We start from the raw sequence: 22,708 nt of genomic DNA, 5'->3' as shown, positions 1-22,708 counted from the left end.
CCGATTGTGGTTTTCAGCCTACATATTTGCGTTCGAAAGCTTCGATGGTGATAAAATATTAATACAAATGTTTAATGTTTAACAAAAAGAAGCACAAAAAGCGTAAAAGCGCCACAAAAACACAAAACACTTTGTACTTACCGTGGGAAATTAAAAGTCGAAGCGGAGAATTGAAAAGTGAAAAGAAAAGCCTGCGTACATCTTATAAAAAATATAAATATACCCAACTGTTATACAGAATCGTAGTTTTTAATAATCCTTTTGGTATCAGAATCACAACTTCTGCCACAAGAAACAATTTATTCTAGTACCTATTTATATATTTTTACACTAAATACTTATATTTTTATAAGTCGTTAATGAGTGGATATCTTAGTTGATTTGGTTTTATTCTAGTACCGACGAGTAAGTACTTATATATTTTTACACTACTTATATTTTTATAAGTCGTTAATGAGTACTTATATAACCTAGTTGGTATCTCCTATAATCCTGGATATTACTGACTATGATAAAAGGGGGTAAACTTCTGTATCACGTTTTTGGCGGCTATTTCGGCAACATGAAGCACCAGTTGCGTCTCTTTTAAGGATAGAGTACTCTTGTAGTTAGTTTATTAAAAATTTTAGGTATTACATTATTTTGCAATTGGAGCAACGAGCACACGATAATATAATAAAATATTATAAATCATAATTATGCCTGTATTAGGCGGAAGTATAATCTGTGCACCCACGTTTTTGCCGTTGCAATACAAATAATATATGTGCCTATAGATTAAGTTAGGTAATAAGGATACGTAATATTATGGTTTTTAAGCCTCGCATACGACTAAAAACGTTACCAGATTTGAAGTGATTAGGACTACCCTTAAACATTGATAATCAATGGCGGCTTTAGGGGGCGAAACGAGAGACTACTCGGAACCTCGCACGGTAACCTAAGAATCTTTTTTTTTGTTCGCAACGCGTTAACTTCACTACATAGTATAAAACAAAGTCGCTTTCTCTGTCCCTATGTCCCTTTGTATGCTTAAATCTTTAAAACTACGCAACGGATTTTGATGCGGTTTTTTTTTAATAGATAGAGTGATTCAAGAGGAAGGTTTATATGTATAATAACATCCATTAAATAGTGGAGAAATACTGTTATTTTGTTATGTTATACTCGTGCGAAGCCAGAGCAGGCCGCTATGTTTTTATATACAACGTTCGCAGTTTTTCTATAGTGTATTTAGTATCAGCATTGCACCCGTGCGAAGCCGGGGCGGGTCGCTAGTTACCAATAAATCATGTTACAATTGTTGAAATCAAGGACACATTGTACAGTTAGAAAAGATGCGGTTTTTTACAATCGCTCCAGCAGTATCTGTTAATTAAAGCTCTGATCTCCATACAATAAACCTATTTATTATAATACATGATTTATATGACCTCACGTCTAACCAGTCCGATAGATCTGATCGCTCATGTGGCAATATATCTCGTGTTTTACCTTAATGTGTGACTAGTTTTGCAATAACTAGACTAACTACGTTTGTGGACATGTGACGCAACTGCAAAATATATAAGTACTTATGGTCAATTCTCTTTATTTTAAAGGTATTTATTTTTTACATATACATTTAAAAAAAACATGCATGCAAAAATATAAAAAAATTAATGACCCTACGATGGCGAAGCTCAAGACCCAGGCCACCGGCGTTTAGGGATTCAAAGTGAGGAATCTCCTCACAATGCGCGCCGTGTCCAGCAATACTATAATAATAATTTACTATTGTAATAAGTACTTATTATTATTGTTTTAATACGGGAATGTCGAAGTGATCCAACTTCACCTGTAAGTGGAGTTGTGTGCAATAGAATGGGGACTGATAAGAGATGATTACCCCCCGACAACCAACACATTATGCTCTTGGAACAGGATATATACAGGCAGATCCCGTAACGCGACACTCATGAGGGCCACTATGGCGGGCTCTAACACCTTATGGGTGGTCGCTATCCGGGCGGATATAAAATATATCCTACAACCAGCGTACTATATTTATTTATAACTCATTCGAGGAAGGATATTAAAACATTTTAACTTTATGATGTTCGTCCAACGAAAGACACCGTGTCTAGTCAGAATTATGCCGGCCAGCTTTCCTACAGATGGGTATTAAAAAATGTGGTCTAAAATTTCAATTTGCACTCTTTTATATCTCACCGACTAAATCGTAATGAAGTTAGCACGGAAGAATATCCTATGCAAAATAAAAAAAAAATATATGGGGTCTTGTCATAAGTATATTCGTATTATTCAAAATACAAAAAAAATAAGTATACGGTCTTCTAGGCCAGTATGAATACCGCCATTGCATGCGTGAGATAATTATCTTGTCAGACAAAGCCGCGTACAAAGCTTGATCTAATAAGTCACGTTGTTATACTACAGTGTACATGTTAAAACACGTGTACACGTTTTATTATTTATACCACTGCTATAACGATAGTCAGGTATTATGTGAAACATCTAGAGGAAACCCGGATAGCAACGGCTTGGATGTGTCTCAGGCATTGCTTTAGTCCATGAGCGGCGGATGCTGCTTACCGTCACGTGGATCGCTTATAGGTATTTTTATTATTGCTGACGTAATCAACGTTCAGATACTTCGGTCCCCCAAATCATCGAAAATAACAAACCCTATGGTGTACTTATTTCTTTTGAGGGTATATGAGCTTGTTTGGGGCTATGTCATACTCGAAGTGCCCCTTATCTTAATTGATTAATCTAGCAAGGTGCTCAAATGATGGGAAGCTTCATTATGGATTAACAGTAACATCAGAGCTCTAAATTATAAGCTCTGTATGTACGCCAAACGTTTATAAGTCCGTAGTAGATGGATTCCTACTTTTTCTAGTATACAAAAATCGATTTGGTCAGATACTGTATCACCGAATTGTGTACCTGCTCAATTGGCTGTTTCTGTGCCAAAACACACCAAAGTTACTAAAAAAATCCTCAGTATATATCTTCATAACCATATAACCAATCACTTTCCAAAAATGAAATAAAGACCTTATGAAAATATATTGACGGTTCAATTTAATTCAATTTTTAGATTGTGGCTACGTCGTTGGCAGACGATGATTTTTCCAATGTCAAAGTTGAAAGTAAGAAAAGTTACGGTAAATTTTTATGGGTCTAATATTATCTATGACTGTTGAGCGGTAAATAAAGCAATGGCATTAGAAAATAATCGAAAATATCGACGGTTAAAACGCTAATTGACTTAAGCCACATTTATTGCGACACTAAGCGGCGATAGCCTAGTTGGGTGTGGAACGGACTACCAAGACGAATGTCCGCAGGTTCAAATCCCAAGGGCACACACCTCTGACTTTTCTAAAAAATCATGTGTGTATTCTTTGTGAATTTATCGTTCGCTTTAACGGTGAAGGAAAATATCGTGAGGAAACCTGCACATCTGAGAAGTTCTCTATAGGAATTTTGAAGGTGTGTGAAGTCTACCAATCCGCACTAGGCCAGCGTGGTGGACTAAGGTCTAATTCCTCTCATTAGTAGAGGAGGCCCGTGCTCAGCAGTGGGACAGTACATAATACAGGGCTGATATTATTATTTGTTATTAAACAATTTTTCGAAAACAATATCGCTTAAGTCAATCAGCCTTTCAACCATCAATATTTTTCCCAGTAAGCGCCATCACAAAATAGCTGTTCATATGAGTGTGCCGCGACATGAGTGTAATCAAGCGGTCGGACTCTCCGTTCGCACAGTAATCCACTTTCGCGTGACATACGCTCGTTTGTGTTCCACCGGCCGCGAGTCCAACGGGACGTGTAGGGATGGGAGAGTATCGACATCGATTTCTGGACTTCAATCTACGCCGTTTATGTTAAGAATAAATTAATCGAAATAAAAAAACTTTCGAACGTTTATTTTCCCTATCGATTGGACGGTGACGGTGAAGGTAGGAGACAGTAGTTGATCATTAGCATATAGCTTGAATAAATATCTGGTGTATTGTGGCATAAGCATCGTCTCATGAAAGTATATGCATTAACCAGTTTCTACTGACGAGAAGCCACAGCTTATTGTAAGCGTCATGGCTGACTAAACTTACATATTTACTTATTATAAACAGAAACTCCACCCAGACATTTGAATCACAAAAAAAGTATGATAACGTATTCTTTACCGACACATTCAATATTACTTCTTATAATGCTTAGTAATTACAATGGCCACGATGTTTTACCGCTACTCAGGAGCTCACCGCCAAATTAAAACTGGTAGTACTTTTCCCAATTCTTTTCTACTACTTACTTCTACTTTTCCCAAACAATAAGACGCACAAGAGACGCAACATCGAATGATTTGTTCGTGTACTTACATCAACTATAAATAACTGTATATCCACTTTCATACACAATAATAACTGTAAATGTTAATTCAAAACTTTGTAGTATTCACTCTATCCATACACAAAGAAAGCTCGCAATAATATCACATTTGCTACATGATTTGCAGATTTATCGCGCATCCCTACCCCGCTCGTCTGCAACACGGTCCATCGACGTTACTGTTAGTGCTATCGGACCGTTCGACCACTTTGCTGGCTCATTGAAACGGTCTTCAGCCAGTTATAATAGTCTTCATGGCGCAGTATGTATTAAAGAGGTCACTGGTTAAGATAGAGTTGGTTGAATCTATACAATTTTTTTCGAATCATGGTTTTGTGAAATCATTAATCATGTACAGGCGTTGGCAGAGGTGTTATCACAAACACAATAAAGTACTTGAAATGACTTAATTTTTCGATAAAGTTTAAGGTCTCTTTACTTAACCACTAACGGTTCTTACTTACTGAGTTTAAAAAACATAGTTAACATAAAACAATAATAACTACAGTAAATTAGATATTTCTTACAAACCGGAAAACTTCCGAGCTGGTGACCAAACATTGAATGACCATCATGGTCCCTAAATGTCTACAATACTTGGGGACAATTAGTCTAACAGTATGATGCCTAAAACTAAAAGAGTTAAAAGTAATACATCAGTCACCATTATTCTAAGTAAAGATTAATAAATTCCACACCAAGGTCTACGACGCCTTTCTGAACCACACGTTTTCCCTAAATTACAAAAACCCGCAACATGACATAACGTAAAATGACGTCATATATCATGACGTGGCTGGCCAATGGCGTGCGCGCACGTCACACATCACGAACGACACTTTCTTCGAAGTGGAAAAGTCAGATCTAGTTTTACATTGCAGGAAATAAAAGTTGATAGCATTCCGCTTTTACCGTATGAACTATTCAGGAAGGAAAGGTGAGAATCCATATCCGAATGGGCGGGTTATTGAGATGCAATATCATTTCGCTTGTATGCAATACGGCAGATCTTTGGATAGCCTGTAGAATAGACCAATAAGAATAAAGTTTCTTCGACGTTTTGATTGGTTTATCCACGATTTCATCTAATATCAGTTACTACCATGGATCTACGATTTCCTCTTGTACCACTTATGTAATTTTGTTCAATAATAGACTTTGAATAGAGCATCAACAAGCATTTAGTATGCCAGCAAACAAGCAGATCGAGCTCGTGTGTAAGCGAACTCCAACTCCCAAAAACATCCAACTCCAAAACAATGATATGCAATTTCAGCGTCTACAATTCAAAAGAGCGGCCGCAGCAACACTGTTAATTCCTACCATTTATATAAAACACAACGATCGTGTAAACATCCAAGAGGAATACAGGAATGAGGTCAGACCGAAGGGTTCGATGATTGATTGTCCGCGACGAGTTATTTCTGCTCGGGGGACGCATTAAAAATAGTTGGGACTCCGCCCTACACCTCTAGCAATACCACAGAGGTGCCAACTATCATAGTGGTGCAACAGTTCTTATTGAAAAATAATCGCTTTAACGGTGAAGGAAAACATCGTGAAGAAAACCATATAAGAATTTGGAAGTGATGCGAAGTCTGCCAGCCCGTACTAGGGATTAAAACCTTTTAAACTTAGGTCTTTCTAATTTCGGAAATATACCTAACAGCTGAAATTATCTTGCCCCTAAATTCCGAGAACAATGAAATTTAATTAAAAACCAGTAACAATAACCATTTCAATCAATTACATTAGTATATCAACAAATTTGTTCCGAAACAAAATGGCCGACAATTCCGTATTGTTTAATTGATATGACCTAAAGTTACGTGTCGGTAATATAAAATAAGAACGTTGCTCCGTTTGGAACGAAAGGGTGCTCTAAATAAATATAATTTTCTATAGAAATTTATTGCCACTACGGACTTTAATTCGAATTGAGTATTGCAACACCATTTTATGGCTGTCAAATAAAATTACATTTGAATATGGAATTATAATATAGGTACTTACTACATACATCAATTTGTATGATAATCTATATAGGACTTTTTTTATTTCAACGCAGTAAAGCAAAGGTAATCGTACGTCCAAATTTTTAAAGTAATTAACGTAAGTCCTTATATGTTATGGTGGTTATAAAAATATCTGTAAATATGTGGCGTAATATAAAGAAACATACAACTTGATAAAATTCGCAGGAACACGCTGGGAGCACCCGCTTTTGACAGATACGTCTGGAAATCTTTGAGGGAAGCCTATGTCCAACAGTGGGATTCATATAGCTGATGATAATGATTAGATGCTGTTAGTAAGTTGTTACATATTGATTTCCAACTTACAGTGTAACATTTAGTTGATTAGAAATGCACTTTAAGAATATGCACATAAAATTTAAAAAGCATTTGCGTAATAATCCATTATTATTTGCCTTTTAATTCGGTATGAATTAAACATGCTTTTAGAAAGCAAATGACTTTTATCATTTATGCAATAAAGAATGGCACACAATCGAAACAATCAAGTTTATTTTTTACTAAGTTGAAATAAACACACCCAACTATATTCTATACCGATAATTTAAGGTTATAGCTTAAGGTCCATTTTCATACATTTTGTTTCACCTTTAATCTGGGTAACTAAACAAGTATTGACAAGTAAAGAATTTAAATTCACGTCTAGTTAGTGATTAGTTCTCGCAGTTGAAAGAAAAACGTAAAAATAATTAATATGCATGGATATTTCGAAGGATAGGCCGAACAAAATGTATGAAAATGGACCTTAAGCTATAACCTTAAAGAGCAAAAGTCCTATTGGACCCCACTCCACTTACCATCAGGTGTAATGGAGTCTTTACCGTGCACGGATAAAAATAATATATATGGATCAATATAAGGTACATTAATTTAAAGATCCACATCTCTGTTATCTCTCTTATATGCCGTAACAGCACCACACATAATTAATACGTTTTTTATAAGCCCATATCACGCCACTTGCGTAACAGGAAGTTAAAACGGTTTACGCAATCGATAAAAAAGTCTCGATTCCTCGTTGCATACAATAATCGATCGAGTTAGTGACCGTTTGCGGTTAAATCATTTGTTTCTATATGTACGTCACGATTGGCGCATTAACTGTACATTGGATTGAACGAATGAATTTATTTCATTCATTATGCGAGTGAATGGTGTATATTTGTTATTGATTATTGGTTATGGGCTCCTTTTTCCGCACTTAGCTTGTAAAGTACTCGGGCCATTTTGAGTGAATGGTGTAATGAACGAACTGTTGAATGAGATTTGTAGGAGGGATGAATGTGTGAATTTGATCTCCTTATAGGGCAATTTGGCATTTCGCGCCTGGTTTTTCGACTCTGTCAAACTTGTCTTGTTTTGTCGGCTAGTTCCGGCTTACCTCAATTAAGGACAGGAAATATCTTAAAAGTATAATTGTATTTACAGTATATTTGCTGTATATCTTTCCTGTTTATAATATTATTATAGTTTTTTTAAATACCTTGACATCGTTTCAAGAGTTTTCTGATGTATCTCCGAAGTCAAGGGTCCAACAAGAATTAAATTTATATGGGACCACACGGGAAGTAGCAGCTTTCAAATAAAAAAAGAATCATCAAAATCGGTTCACCCAGTCAAAAGTTCAGAGGTAACAAACATAAAAAATAAATATAGAATTGCGAACCTCCTACTTTTTTTGAAGTCGGTTAAAAAACGAGCTAGAAGTGTTGAATGACGGCAGAAATAAGTAGTACCCGTCGAATGTCTACGTTGATCTCTCCTAACATTTAGATTGTATTTTGAGTTTTCAAACTTTTCTCCTTGAACCCCTTCATGCGTCTTATTATATTTGGAATTTAAGAACGCATATTGTAATAATTATCATCTCTTGAGAGATACCTAATCTCTAAATACGCCTAGTTGGTTTTGGAACGGACTGCCGAGACGAATGTCCGCAGGTTCAAATACCAAGGGCACACACCTCTGACTTTTCTAAAAAATTGTGTGTATTCTTTGTGAATTATAGCTTGCTTTAACGGTGATGGAAAACATCGTGAGAAAACCTGCATACCTGAGAAACTCTCTATTAGGAATTTTCAAGGTTGTATGAAGTCTACCAACCCGCATTAGGCCAGCGTGGTGGACTAAGGCCTATTCCCTCTCAGTAGTAGAGGAGGCCCGTGCCCAACACTGGGATAGTATATACAGGGCTGATATTATTAAATACGCCTAAACCCTACACCAAACATTCCCACACATATAATCTAGATACACCATTATTTACACGGCGCTGCGTCTGCTCGCTGTACATGCGCAGTAATATAAAGTATTATGCAGACAATAGATTCGCGGGAACGACTCGTAACGTGTCAACGACCCCGCCAGCACATAATTCGTATTTCGTGACCATTAAGCCAGATGAGCAGGTGAACGCACGGCCGTAATGAACAGTATACGGATGTGTCCGATATCCGAATGTCACGGATACGATATTTCATATTTATATTACTTATCCGTTTTTTCTTCAGCTATTCCAAAAAGATTTTTTTGTTAACTAGCTATTATTGATATAGGCACAAAAACTAATAACTTTCGTAGAGTATTTTTTTCAGGGTTACGAAACCATGATAGATTGACTTAATATAGTACATCCTGCATCTTAAGTCGTCCTGTACAATAACATTTAATACAATAAAATTAAACAAGTATAAACTTTAATACGACATAATAAAAATACGTTTTGGACCACCGAGCATTGTAATAAAATTAAACAATCAAAACAATCACATCGGATATGCAAATTAAAAACACATCACTAGTGTACTGACAGCGTAGTTTCGAAACGTTTACTAGTTTTTTTACGGCACAAAACAAAAGCAACTAGAATGGTAGCGGATCTTAACCGCGGAACTGTGTGTACCGTTCAAAACGGAATCGTTTCGGTCCACTCTGTTTAGTAAGCCACGGGTTCGAGTCCCGTACCGAGACAAAAGTGATTTTCGAATATTCGTTTCGGGTTGTAATGTTGATTCGTAATTCTCAGGCACAGGGCTTATATCTTAGAGAGATGACTGTTGAATGCATGTATAGGAAATAAAATACCTTATCGTAAAACAACTCTTTTGATTAGGATTCTAAAAAAAAACACGGCAATACATAAGTTTAAAATTAAAAAAGCCGTAACTAATCGGAAATTCCCGCCAAAAAAGTTTATTTATTGTCATTTCTTTTCAGTGTTGCCAGGAACCAGGTGCGATCTACATTTAGCGTATTATTTAATCACTGTGTAAGACTGGAGTTTACACAATTATTTTGGTGCTATGTAAACCTCACAACCCATAAACTTAATTATAACCTTACTATTTCCTCAACGTGCATTAACTATGTCTTGTAATTAAATTGAATTGTTTTGTAATGTTTTTGTAGTTTACAAATTGTGTTACGTAAAGATGGCGTCTCGGTCGGTAATTGGTATTCTTTTGTTAGTCTGAATTGTCGGCATTGTGTATTTTACGGTCGCATTTTTGAATGTTATTTACCTTGTTTGTGTAATATGCAATTTCAATTGTGCGCGTTTAAGATCTGACGAGACGATATTTAGTCACGGTGAGATAGGAAATAAATATTTTCTGATAATAGTTACTTCAACTAGATCTCAATTCTCACGTAGTGACTGTCAGTGGCGTGGTTGTACTACGACATGACCGCAGGGCTGAGGTCTCGGTCTTACGGCCCAATGTCCCGAGTGTTACATTGGGCCGTAAGACAGGTGAAATTAACATAACCGTTCTACCCACCCCCCAAGTGATGGTAGCGATAACGTGTTTTATGCTCGTGAAAAAAAAGAGCCGAGGTCTCGGATTCGACCCCCGGGTCGGGTATATTGATATTGAGTTTTTCTACGTTTTACGGAAATTACGTAATATACGTTTGTGTGCGTGTATCACTTAGTGCTGTCTTCTCTGATGTACACATCATCTCGTCACATTTATCATAACTAATCTTTTTTACACAATTGATAAAACCTTTAAATTTGAATTGTTAGTATAAAAAGACATCAAGAACAATCTATTTTCTAACCTAACCCATCCTAACATAACCTCAAACGTTAATTCTCAACATAAAACATAGCCAACCGAAAACACCCCTTGTTCCATTCAATTAAAATTCAGATATCAAACGAAGTTAACACTCGAGACAGACGGACGGACCGTTCCGTGCCATTTACAACACGGAATCTACATCGGAGCCGCTAATTCAATTTGGTAGCAATTTGACCAATTGAGCGAGAATTAAGGTTTTCGGTGGAGAAATAATTGTTGATGCTAACGGTTACCGGGAACAGCAAGGGCTCCACGGTGGCTCGTTTGAATTATCTGGGTTAGAAGTTAGAACCTACGAAGATCTTCAAGTATGTTAACACCAGCTTTACCTATAGAAGCTTCAAAATAAGATAATTTGGTTGAGATGGTAAAAAGAGGCATTTCTTTTGAAACATTGTGACGGATTTAACTAGTACCAAAACAAATATTATAAAACTTTAACCCATTATAAATTAGGACTGCTTTTGGTAAAATTCAGTATGCTTGGCCAGAGTATAAAAAAAAACTGCCGATACCATACCCGCTGTTTCCGTTTAAACTTAAAGTCCAGCACAAAGCTAAATCCATATCTTTAACACAAAATTGCGAGGTTTTTTATTTTCATCGTCAAGTTATAAATGGGGTGTCTACGATTTTTGCTACTTTCAAGATAATAACAAATAACCACGTTTACCCATCTCGAATACCGGACTGGTTTCTCTATCCTTGAAGCCGCAAACCCGCAATGGCAGTCATCAAGTCATTAGGCAAAGGATGTGATGGACAGCACTCTTTATGTTGAGATAAACGACTCTTGATCGAGGTCTTTGTGACCACGTGGTCTAATTTTGCCGGAAAATTTAATAGTTTTACGTCAGACTCCATGATGTGGTGAATGAAATGGAATATTTTTTGTTAGTTTGTGTGGTTTTTTTGTTAGTGCCTCGGTGGCGCAGTTGTACTGCATGCGTGGTATGGTCCTGACTTCGAATCCCGGGTCGGGCAAAGTGATATTTGGGTTTCTCTGCTCAGTATCAGCCAGGAGTCTGGAATTTGTGTCTGATAATGAGACAGGCTCGCCTCCTATCACATCACGGGACAGAACACACTAGGCGAAAAGTGGCTGCCTTGGTTGCGCCTCTGCATATCCCTTTGGGGATAAATGCGTATTTGTGTACGATTTTTGCATTAATTGCTCGGTGTGGTACAAAGACAGTTTTTTATGTAAAAAAATATGATGCTTTTGTATTCTTTAATTCGGTAAAAGACTTTAAAGTCAAGGAAGCCACTACCAAAAGCTAGTACATAAACGAGCCAAAATTACATATCCATCACGACCCATCAATTTGAGTACAGAAGCGAATTTTATAAACAAACAGCGTTTATTTAGCGTCACATCTAAAAATGTGCTCTACTGTATGCAAAATAGGTAATAAAATAGCATGTCTATGTAAATTAACAACGGTTTAAAGAATAATGTGTGGTAAAAAGTAAATGTTGCACTTTCTCAAGTTATGTCATATTTATGCAATAAAGGAAGCTGGGTCACGTTTTAGCACACAAACACATGAACTTACGTATAAACAATGTATTTATTATATATTTTTAACAAGTCAATTAATCATTAAGTTGCTTCTTAATCACATAATCCTTATTGCATTTGAGTAAAATATTTTTTTGCGAAGAGAAAACGCTTTGTCCCTACCTGGGAGGGGGGGGGGGTAGTGGAACAGTTAAGATTTCACCAGTCTTACGGCCCAATGTCGACAATCCAGGGTATAATATTAAACTGATGTCATCAAATACACCAAAAACCAAACGTTTTAACACTAACCATAAATCATAAGCCCTTACCTGACCTGAGAATAATCCGATACCACTGATTTTACAACCACAATTTCTTTTCCTGCCAGCCCGAGCTGGCTTCTTCGTTTACTATATTTTTCATTTATTTTATTTTCAATATAAATCGTCTATGTTTAATAAGCTAATTTAATTAAGTAATAATGAAATATTCTCATGTACCTTGACGTGACCTATGTGATGAATAAAGCATTTTATTTTATTTTAATCAAATAAAGGAAAAAACAATCCAGTTTTCGCGTAGATATAACTAGTCAACTCTAGACAGACTAAATCCCTATATTTGCTCAGTCTGACGCTATCGTTGTTCAGTTTACCAACAATTTCGCGGCTGGCGGGTTTTTGAACTCTATTTAGCACGTGCATCTAAGGCCTTGCCGTATGTTACGCAACATTTGATGCAGCGTTGTGTATACAAGTCTAGACTCGACTTCATTATGACTAACTAAGGATATGGTAGAGGAAGATGGCAGAAGACTAACTAAAGCTGAGCTAGCGCATGAATATTGATATTTTTTGTACTAATATCAATACAACTAGGCAACATTTAAGCAAAGACTTCTTTTCTACAGGAGACAACAAACCTTTATGAACGTGGCTATTGTTTATAAATTATTTTCTTTTCTTTTTTAATAACAGTTAGTTATTATACTAGCGGGATGTAACTACTCACATTTAAATATATCTAATACGTACGTTTAGTCGTGGGAACTTATTATTGAAGCTTCAATTGTTAATCTATAGTTATAAAGCTGTTATCTGTTGTTTCCCTTAAGATGTAATAAATAAAAAATAAATAAATAAAGATATGCCTAGGGGAAGGTGGGAGAATGGCTCGTACTTAATCATGCCCTATTTGACTAGGAAAAAGTCCAGGGAAAGCCTGGTCCTGGATTTGAATAGACATTAGTTCACTTGTTAAATCCTTCACAGTGGATTAGATGAGGAGACGCGTTCTCGGATCAGCTATAAGTAGCTAGCGAACTTATATTCATTGAGGTATCTATAATTGTGATGCAGTCACGATGAGACAATGTCTACATTAGATTTAAAATGCCTTTGCCACTGAATGCAGAGCATGTTTTATAATTTAAAAACATTTTCAAAAAGACTAAATTGTTGGAACTACAACTTATTTCGTATTCCGGTTAAGCCATAATTTATTTGTACAAAAACGTAGAAGAAGTAAATAGAGATAGAGGAGATGACTATAAGAAATACAGTGAGGAATCTCCTTTCCATGGCCTCTAGCTAGCATGAATTTGAATGAAGTATTCTAAAATTTTGCTACTTATTATTCAGTTTATTCTTGAAACCAGCTGTAAACTTAGTTTTTATGACAGCGTATATAAATAAGTTACTTTTTGTAAAACATCAAAGATATCCATCACTGTAGCAGTTACTTCCTTGTCTAGGAAATTGTGAAGTTTTTTTATAATATAATACTAGTATTCCGTTTATTTGTAGAGTTGTAGATAGTGCGTCTAACTCACATTCAGATAAAATCAGATCTGGAAGATAACTATATGACAGACTGTGATGATTCCAAAAGGTGTATTTCTATTAGGTCGATATGCTGGCACTGTATTGCTCTAATCGCGCTAATACTTTAGATGTTAAATCCCAAAGGAGAATAATTACACTATATAAGTGGGCAATTAACGTAAATTATGCCTATTAATATATCCTAAAAAACCTTTTAAACCCATTGTCCATCATAACATGACCTAAATATAATCCAAATCGGCTCATCGTGTTCCAAGAGTTAATAAGGAAAGAATTTTCTCCTAACTAATGATTCACATCACACAACGACTCTTAAAACATCTTTAATGTTTACATAACAGAGTTCAATTTTCATCAACACACGCTCCGACCATAGATTAGTCATTCGCGATCGCCATTAAACGTGATTGTTTATGTTAATGTTTATATCTTTTTTACCGTTGGTACTTGGTAGGTCAACAGAGAAAAAATTGTGTCACTTTGCCGCCATTTTTAGTACTCTCATAAATTTAGCTATAAAATATGTTTTATTCTTGTTAATGGTTGCGTATTTTTTTCTCAGAAGGGTTGTGATTTCGTATCTATAAATACGTGAAAAATACGTGCATGGAGGAGTGTGAGATTTGGCATGATTAAAGTTCATAGTATAAAGGAGTGCAGAAGAACTTCAGTAACATTCAATAGAAAAAAAAAATTATGGTTTGCGGGAGTATCATGACCGCTGGGCAACGATTAGTAATAGTAAAGTATTCGTATTATTTTGTCCAAGATGCAGATAGTCGCGAATAGCAGGACACCTATCCTTTTCAAGGATTGAGGAGTGGCAGAAGACCTAAAGGGACTAAATCCAGACCAAGGTACAAAAAATCACATAGCTAGTATAATGGTCTGATTCAGTGCCGTGGGTCTATTTCATACCTGACAAGGAACTTAAGTGTGGGAGGGTATGACAGTTCGGAATATTTATGGCTTCCTAATTCTATTGTCATTCCTATGAAAGTTCCTTTCAGTCATATAATAATCCAGGTTCTATATGAGTCAGATACAAAGATGCCGAAGCGAGCATGCAGAACTCATGGTAAATAAACTCCGTCAATAGACATCAAAACATCAATGGATCCATCTCTCCAGTTTTATTTTAGGACATTATTTAATGTAATTTTTCGTTCTATAAGGGCTCTCACTCTCGCCTGATGGTTCTAATACCAACTATGAGGTCATCCTTAAGTTGCCAGTTAGCATCGTAATGCAGGCTTAACGACCGCGATTGCTGAGTTTTCTTCACCCATCTAGGTCGCCAATTATAACCGGTGTAATAAACATTTAAATCGATGTCACCGGCGGAAATTGTTCTCCGTTTCGTGGCAGAACCTTCACGGTTATTATTAATACTTACACATTTCATTCATTTTGTATGCGTCAAACCATTGTAACACAAATTTCACTGTGGAAAGTCTGAATAAAATTTATATTTAGAACACTCGATAAACACAATCACACACTTCTCGAATTGAAATCGAACAACTGATTGTAACTGGAGAAGTTTTGAAAAAAAAATCGAAATTCGAAAGTTGCGCGCACGCACGTCTGCAGTCCCGCAAGCGACGCGACAGTGTGACGTGTACCGGCTAAATTGTACCTATATACGGACCGATACAAACACCGTTACATGTATTTTGAGTTCATTGTTCGTTTTGGTGATGGAATGTTTGGGAACATGGCAAGTGAGCCGGCAATGGAAATGGTGGTCGCGGACAGATCGTATTTGTCAGTTGTTGATAGTACCAGTAATAAAAGAGGGGAACTGTGACGGCCGGTGTCAGAGCAGTTAATGTATCGGTAGGGATGCCAGGTAGAAAGTTTGATATCGATCTTTATCCCAATGAGAGATAGATAAAGTGCGGTTAAAGTTGTTTAAGATTGGATTATATTGCAGAAAGTTGGGGATAACTCAACCCGATAAAGATATAACTGTCTAATTTACAGATGCTAATTAGAATATTAAGTGAAGCCCAATTACTTATAGATGATTTTTCGCAAGATAAATATTGCAAATCCCTAAGAAGTCTATGTTTGAACAAAAAGACAATAAATATTGACATCTATTGTTTAAATGAACACATTCCGAAGGTTTTGTTGATAAACAGAATGAAAAACATTGTACATTTACTTCCCCTTCACCTTTCCTCCTTTTTATGTCAGAATTCACCTTTTTATGCGGAATTCAACCTCTACACTACTTGGTAAATAGAATTTGTATTGCTGGTTTCAATTATCTGTACTGTATCTGTACGTGTCGTCATTCTGTCAATAAAAAAAAATATATAATTGATGTATCTCACAAATCTATCGATATTCGATACTCGGCGCATCTCTACCCCGCCACGGTGCGAAGGCACGTGCGATCGGATCCTGATGATTCGACAACAGATGTTTTTAATTGTTTTCCTAATGCTACAACGCTTTACGAGAGCTCTCACTTCTCTGTTTATATTACACCTATTTATACGGCATTATATAATCTGTAAATAGATGGAAGCTTCGTATTTGTTTCAAGCCGGTATCCAAATTTATTTGGGAGAATAAAATGAATGTCCAAGTCAATGTCATAGGTGGGTATTTGTTAATTATCCAAATACGCTTGGCCGAAGTTAATTCCACTGCTTTCTACGTTGTCATAGCTATCTCCAGCCCTTTTGAATTATTGGCAAGAAATTATAACTACGAGAATTTGAGTCAAGAACACGTTTCAGTACTGAGATCTTGACATAAAACATTAATTAGTAGAATTACAAATTAATTACCATAAGAAACTGGCAGATTTCTTAATATTTCATTTTAGACTTGTATACCACCAAACTTCATTAAAAAAAAGATATATTAGCTAAGGAGTAATAACGTAAAGCACACATAGGAAATCATCAAGCATGTGTGCCCAGGGGATAGATAGGGATCTACAATGGGTCCTTTAAATTTAATATAAAGAAGTGTTTAATTACGTCGGTGCACTCATACAATGTCTGTTGCTAGTCGTCTATTTCCTAAGACTGTATTTTACTTACCACCAGGTTTTGCTGGTGGTAAGACATATTTGACATCGGCCCGGATAGCGATCACCTTACACAAGGTGTTAAAACCCGCCATAGTGGCATACGTAAGTGTATCGCGTTCCGGGATCAGCCTGTGCATATCCGGTTTTAACAAGCCAGAATAAGATGTAGAGAAACTTCGCGGGGAAAAAGCTTGCTCAGTTACATTAGTTAGTACATATTTTAAATCTCTGGAGAGCATGAAAGCACCCTCGGGAATGTTCTTATCTCCTTGCACTGTATTTAGTGGTACAGCAACGAGATAATCTTGAAGATAACACGGCAGCCATGTTTCCCACAGCACAGCGAGTCAAGTGTCTGGGAATGACTCATGAGCTCATCTTTTAAATCATTTTTAAACAGAAGGCCCACAAACGTCCAAGCTAGTCACCTGATAGTAAATGAAAGAGTCAGTAGCTCAATAGGAAATACTGTTTTGTTTTTTTCTATTGATAAACAGTGAGGTGTTTACAATACAAAAGTATTTTACTCAATGGTAAATACGACAACCGCGTCACGGTATGCTATGTTTATCACGCTGCAGTCCTGGTTTTTTAAATAGGCCGTATAGGCCGTGGCTTATGGGCGGCAGCCTCTTAGAGCCGGCAGATTTCAGAGGACGCTCACTCGATTTAATTAATCATTCGTTTATTTAACTTTAGTGCCGTCCACATTACAAACCAATGAAAAATTATTAAGTATTTTAGAAACCTAAATACATGGGACGGTGGATATAAAGTAGCCTACACTCATAAAAAAATAAATCCGGCACTGTCACGCTGAAATAAGTGTTTAAATAAGGAGTAATTACTCTGACAACATCCTTTAAAACAAAACAGAACTGACGAAAGGCTGTGACAAAGCGATGATACTCAGCCCGACTTTCGGCCCAAGCCCCACCACATAGTAATGTCAATGTACTATAATTAATTATAATCATCGATAACTAATGAATCACTGCCCTCATAAGTTCTCAAAGCCCTCTAAGATTTATTCATCTATCAGTAAATCTAATGATTTTGAATCACTTGTGTGGGCTTTATGGAAATTGAATTTTCATTATTATATGAATCAGAAACGTTGTGATGACGTAAATAATGTTATTAATCTAGATGTGGTAGAAGATATAGAATTGATGAATAATATAGAGGGTAATTAACAAAGTATAGTTGAAAGCAAGAAATAGGAGAAATTAGAAAAAATACTACGATTTGTGAAATCACATCTTGGCTTAAGCCTGAACTATGTACAGACGTAACATTGACAATCGTTAGAATTATTCTAATCCATTTTACCAGATATATACTGGGTGACTCCAAAACAAGAGTTATTGTTTTCAATATCGTTCGTTAAAAATATACAAAAGAAACGATGCAAGGAAAAGTGACTACTCCAAGAGATTTTAAATGGAGTCAAAACTATCAGCAAGGACCGTTTTCTCCCTCGAAGGTGGACAGAATTATGCTTGCCTAATTGCTTCTTGCTGTAGAGACGAATATCCGTAGGTGTAAAACCCAAGGGCACATATCTCTGACTTTTCTAAAATCATGTGTGTATTCTTTGTGAATTTATCGTTCGCTTTAAAGGTGAAGGAAAACATCGTGAGGAAACCTGCACATCTGAGAAGTTCTCTATGGGAATTTTGAAGGTGTGTGAAGTCTACCAATCCGCACTAGGCCAGCGTGGTGGACTAAGGCCTAATCCCTCTCAGTAGCAGAAGAGGCCCGTGCCCAATGGGACAGTATAATCCCTGTATTATGCGTAGATATGATATTAAAATTGCTTCATTACAGTCAGCTTAAAACTCTCAATATAATGCGAAGAACATAATACTAATAGAACGACGTATCCTCCCAATGTTCCATCGCCTCGCATCCCTGAGCCTGGCGTATCTGACGCAACTAATTACAATATTCGGAATGGCCGGACGCGGCACAATGGATGATTTGCCTCTCTTATGTCATTACGATTGTTTCGCTTATGATAATGTGGCTCCTTTTGTTCGTACCGGTCCTTCAAGGCGATAGGAGTGTTTGATTTGAAAACTTGTTGTTTTTTGATAATTTTATACAATGGGGTGGTAGATGGTAGATATTTAGTAATATTTAGAGTTACAAAGTGACTGTTAGGTTTTATAGGAAGAAAAACTAAACAAGACTTGTGTTTAATTATATATGGTTGAAAGGCTTACAGGCGCAGTAGTAATACCAAAGAAAACAATATAGGGAAAAGTAATACAAAATAAGACAGCCACACATTCTACATTTCTTTTTCTTAGTTTACAAAGACGTTTTAACAGTGACTACATTTGATTTGGAGACCATAATTTTGTTGAAATGTTATTGATAAGAAATATCTAAAATCATCTTTATAAACCATAAGAGTCAAAATCCTAGACTGTTTAATTTGAACATTCTGTTGAAATAGACCAGCGAAAATAGACCGAGCGCCAGTCAATAATGATCTTTATTTAAATTATCTACCGTTCTATAATGATATGTTTCTGAGACGGGATGACAGTTTAATATGGCGTTGTTAATCGACCGGCAAATTTGCTTTCATCTGAGAATAAAAAATGGAATTAGTTATACGTGAGGGATTAAAATAATGCCCACATTTCCCGTAGAGGAGGGAAACGAGAAACTGGGTCACCCGATGGTAGGTAGTAAGTTATCAACTATACTGTTTAACGTGTTGTTTACAACACATTGGTAGGTTAGCTAGGTTAGGGCTCATGTCCTCGCCGGTGAGGATCGCGACACGTTATGCTTTTATTTCCCCCTACCTGCCAGCCCGAGCTGGTTACTTCGGTTTATACCATGTTTTCATTATAAATGTTATCCCTTATTTAAAATGTCCATAGTTATATAAGTAATTTTAATTGTTGTTTAGACATAATAATTATTATTATACATTGTTTTGACGTATCATAAATGCAACTTTGATCGCCTACGTGCTAAAGTAAGTATTTTATTTATTTTATTCGTATCCGGAGACTACTGTCTGGAAACTGAAACGTAGTACAGATATTCTAAACGGGGCCTCTAAAAGACTGCTTATATTTTCCTTTCAATATTGGAAATAAGCAGACAATCGTACATATATATTGAATCCCTTCAACTCTTTTGTCTATTCGTTCTTCTTTATCGTGCTTGGCGGTATTTACTAACTTAACACGTACCCGGACCTCTTCATACGAGAAATCTACAACCTAAATAACTAGTATGATAGGAAAGCCGGTCTAGGCCCCATTTGGCGCCATCTTACCAAATCACTTCATCGGGGGCGGACCTAGCGCGCGGTTGAAGTTAATTTCAACGGTGACAGCTACAAAAAGCAATCAACTTATGTATATAGAAGCTAATGATCGAGTGAAACGGTATGTATGTTTTTATGGTTTTGACCCAATTTACAAAGGTAAAGTAGTCAAGTAATTATAATTAATATAAAATTAACTAGCTTTTGCTTTTAGCTAATTAACGCGTGAAAATAATCGATATAATGTGTACTGCGTACTAGATTTGGCGTTCCGAACATTCACTGTGTTCAAATGATTTGAACTGATATCCATTCAAACTGACTTTAGTATGGTCAATATTGACAGCTTGTGGTTGTGTACGTAGTGGCGCTCATGATACAAGAACTCGACTCTAAGTGTAAACCTGGATTTGAATAAAAAATATTAGTCAAATAAGTAAAATTATTTGTTCCAGTGAATAAAATTGTCATAACAGTAAATTGGTTGCCATTTTGGATCAGATTTTGAACAAATAGTTTATATGGACGTTCGTGTCTGCAGAATATACGTCAATGGTGAAAAAGTTCTCCCGAGACGAAAAATAGTCTATAATAGCACTCATGAGTAATGTAGCTTCCTAACGAAAAAATTTAAATCAGTTTAGTAGTTCCCGAGATTAGCGCGTTCAAACAAACTCTTCAGCTTTATATATTAGTATTGTCTTGGTGTCAGTATTAAAAATATTTTAGGTCTTACTGTATAGATTATTACTTTGTGTAATATGTAGCATTTTATACAGTTTTCTATTTTAGTATATTTGATAAATAAATGAATAATCATCACTAAATTCCATTATCTAAATTTATGTCGACGAAGTATAATACTAATTATTCGAATGGTATTGGCGTATATAATTGAGTGGTTATCGTATAAAAAGGTAATTTATATAATGCGTCACACATGAACGTTTTGCATTAATTAATACGTGTACCAGTTTCCCGCCATTGTTCGTGACGGCCATTTGTTTCAGTGTTGCCAGGATGTTATGATTTATTTTCTACTAAGGATCAATAAATTTCATTGACGTCATATTTAAAGCATATAAATTGATTTTTTATCATTTAGAGCTATGTAACGATACCATTCATATGAGTAATCTATGTATAAAATAAAGACAATATTCACACATACGCACTTAACTCCTTTAACTCCGAAGGAATAGGCAGAGGCGAAACTAGAGCACACACTTTTTGCTGTGTGTATACGGTCCCATAATGTGTTGGACACATAATACAGCATCATATAAGGGGCTAATATTTATATCCAATAAAAACTAAAAGTAAATATTATTGTGCCGCCAACTGCACTAACATTGCAATTCAAGAAATAATTTACAACCTAATAAACGGTAAACCACGACATTTAATTGTGACGCGTCAAATATTTTCAAAACATAACTGTCCATTGTTCATTACATTAATGAAAGTCTAGCTAACATAATAATAAAAATTAGATACAAATAAATTTAGTGTAAAGCAAATATTTTGTTTCCATGCGTCATTACTTCAAAATGATTTAAATCTACTTTTTTCCAAGCGATTTTCACATACGTGAAGTTACCTATAATAAAACATTAGTACATGTTTTTATATCCAGGGCAGGCAGCTGTCCTCCCTGGCTACATCCATGGATACTCTCTTAGCACCAAGAACTCCAGCAAATTTAATGTGAACCTATCGAATCACTCCACCATTCCAATCCACTTGCATACCATGAACCTGTATCCCGGAATGAATAAAAATAGAAACAAGTACAACTGGTCGAACCCGGTTTAACGAGGAATTTCCGTTCCGTGACGTCATGGAGGTGAGCATGATCACCTTAATGGATACAGAGAATCCAAGACAGCTGGTCTTAAATAGTATAAACACAAACTTGATAAACCGACCTGAAGGACTTTAACACGGTCAGATTTTAAAGCCTTCAAACGATGTTACTAGATCGAGGTGATTAAATTTCTACCATCCACTTTCTACAATTTCTACCAATGGCACATATTAATACGCCCAACACTTTGCGTCATTTGGAGCTTAACAAATGAGCGAGGCACGCGCCGCGCGTCCAGTTTTCCCTATTTCCCCGTTAAAAAATCGTTTGTAATTTCACACTCGAATTGGTGATCAATTGAGCGAAACCATAGCGTGTTACATACTTTTTAATTAATTATATTTATTGAGTGTTTACGCTTGCACGCCACTTCAATGCACCTGGTTAAGTGAAGGGGTACAAAATGGCGAATCATTGTTTTTTTTTTTTAAATTAGCATGTTGCTCGGATTGTAAACGCAAAGGTCCTGATTTCCTATGCCACATGTTATTTTGACAGTTCGTAACGAGCGTGTAACGCACTTCATCGCGCCATGACAATTGAAATTGGAACACAGAATAACATTCCACGCTAATTTCACAAAGATTACACAGCCGTGTTAAGAGTACACTGTTAT

The 22,708-nt window shown here is 36.1% G+C and overlaps 1 protein-coding gene across 2 annotated transcripts in view; it reads right to left on the bottom strand.

Annotated features, from left to right (window-relative positions):
* LOC115440270 overlaps positions 1-22,708 on the bottom strand; it is a 48,821-nt gene that overhangs the window by 17,988 nt on the left and 8,125 nt on the right. The gene's annotated exons all lie outside the window — the stretch shown is intronic.

Source organism: Manduca sexta, chromosome 18 (assembly GCF_014839805.1).
Source record: "Manduca sexta isolate Smith_Timp_Sample1 chromosome 18, JHU_Msex_v1.0, whole genome shotgun sequence".
Taxonomy (NCBI): domain Eukaryota; kingdom Metazoa; phylum Arthropoda; class Insecta; order Lepidoptera; family Sphingidae; genus Manduca; species Manduca sexta.
The sequence above is the reverse complement of the archived record's forward strand: the minus strand, read 5'-3'. Positions and strand labels throughout refer to the sequence as shown.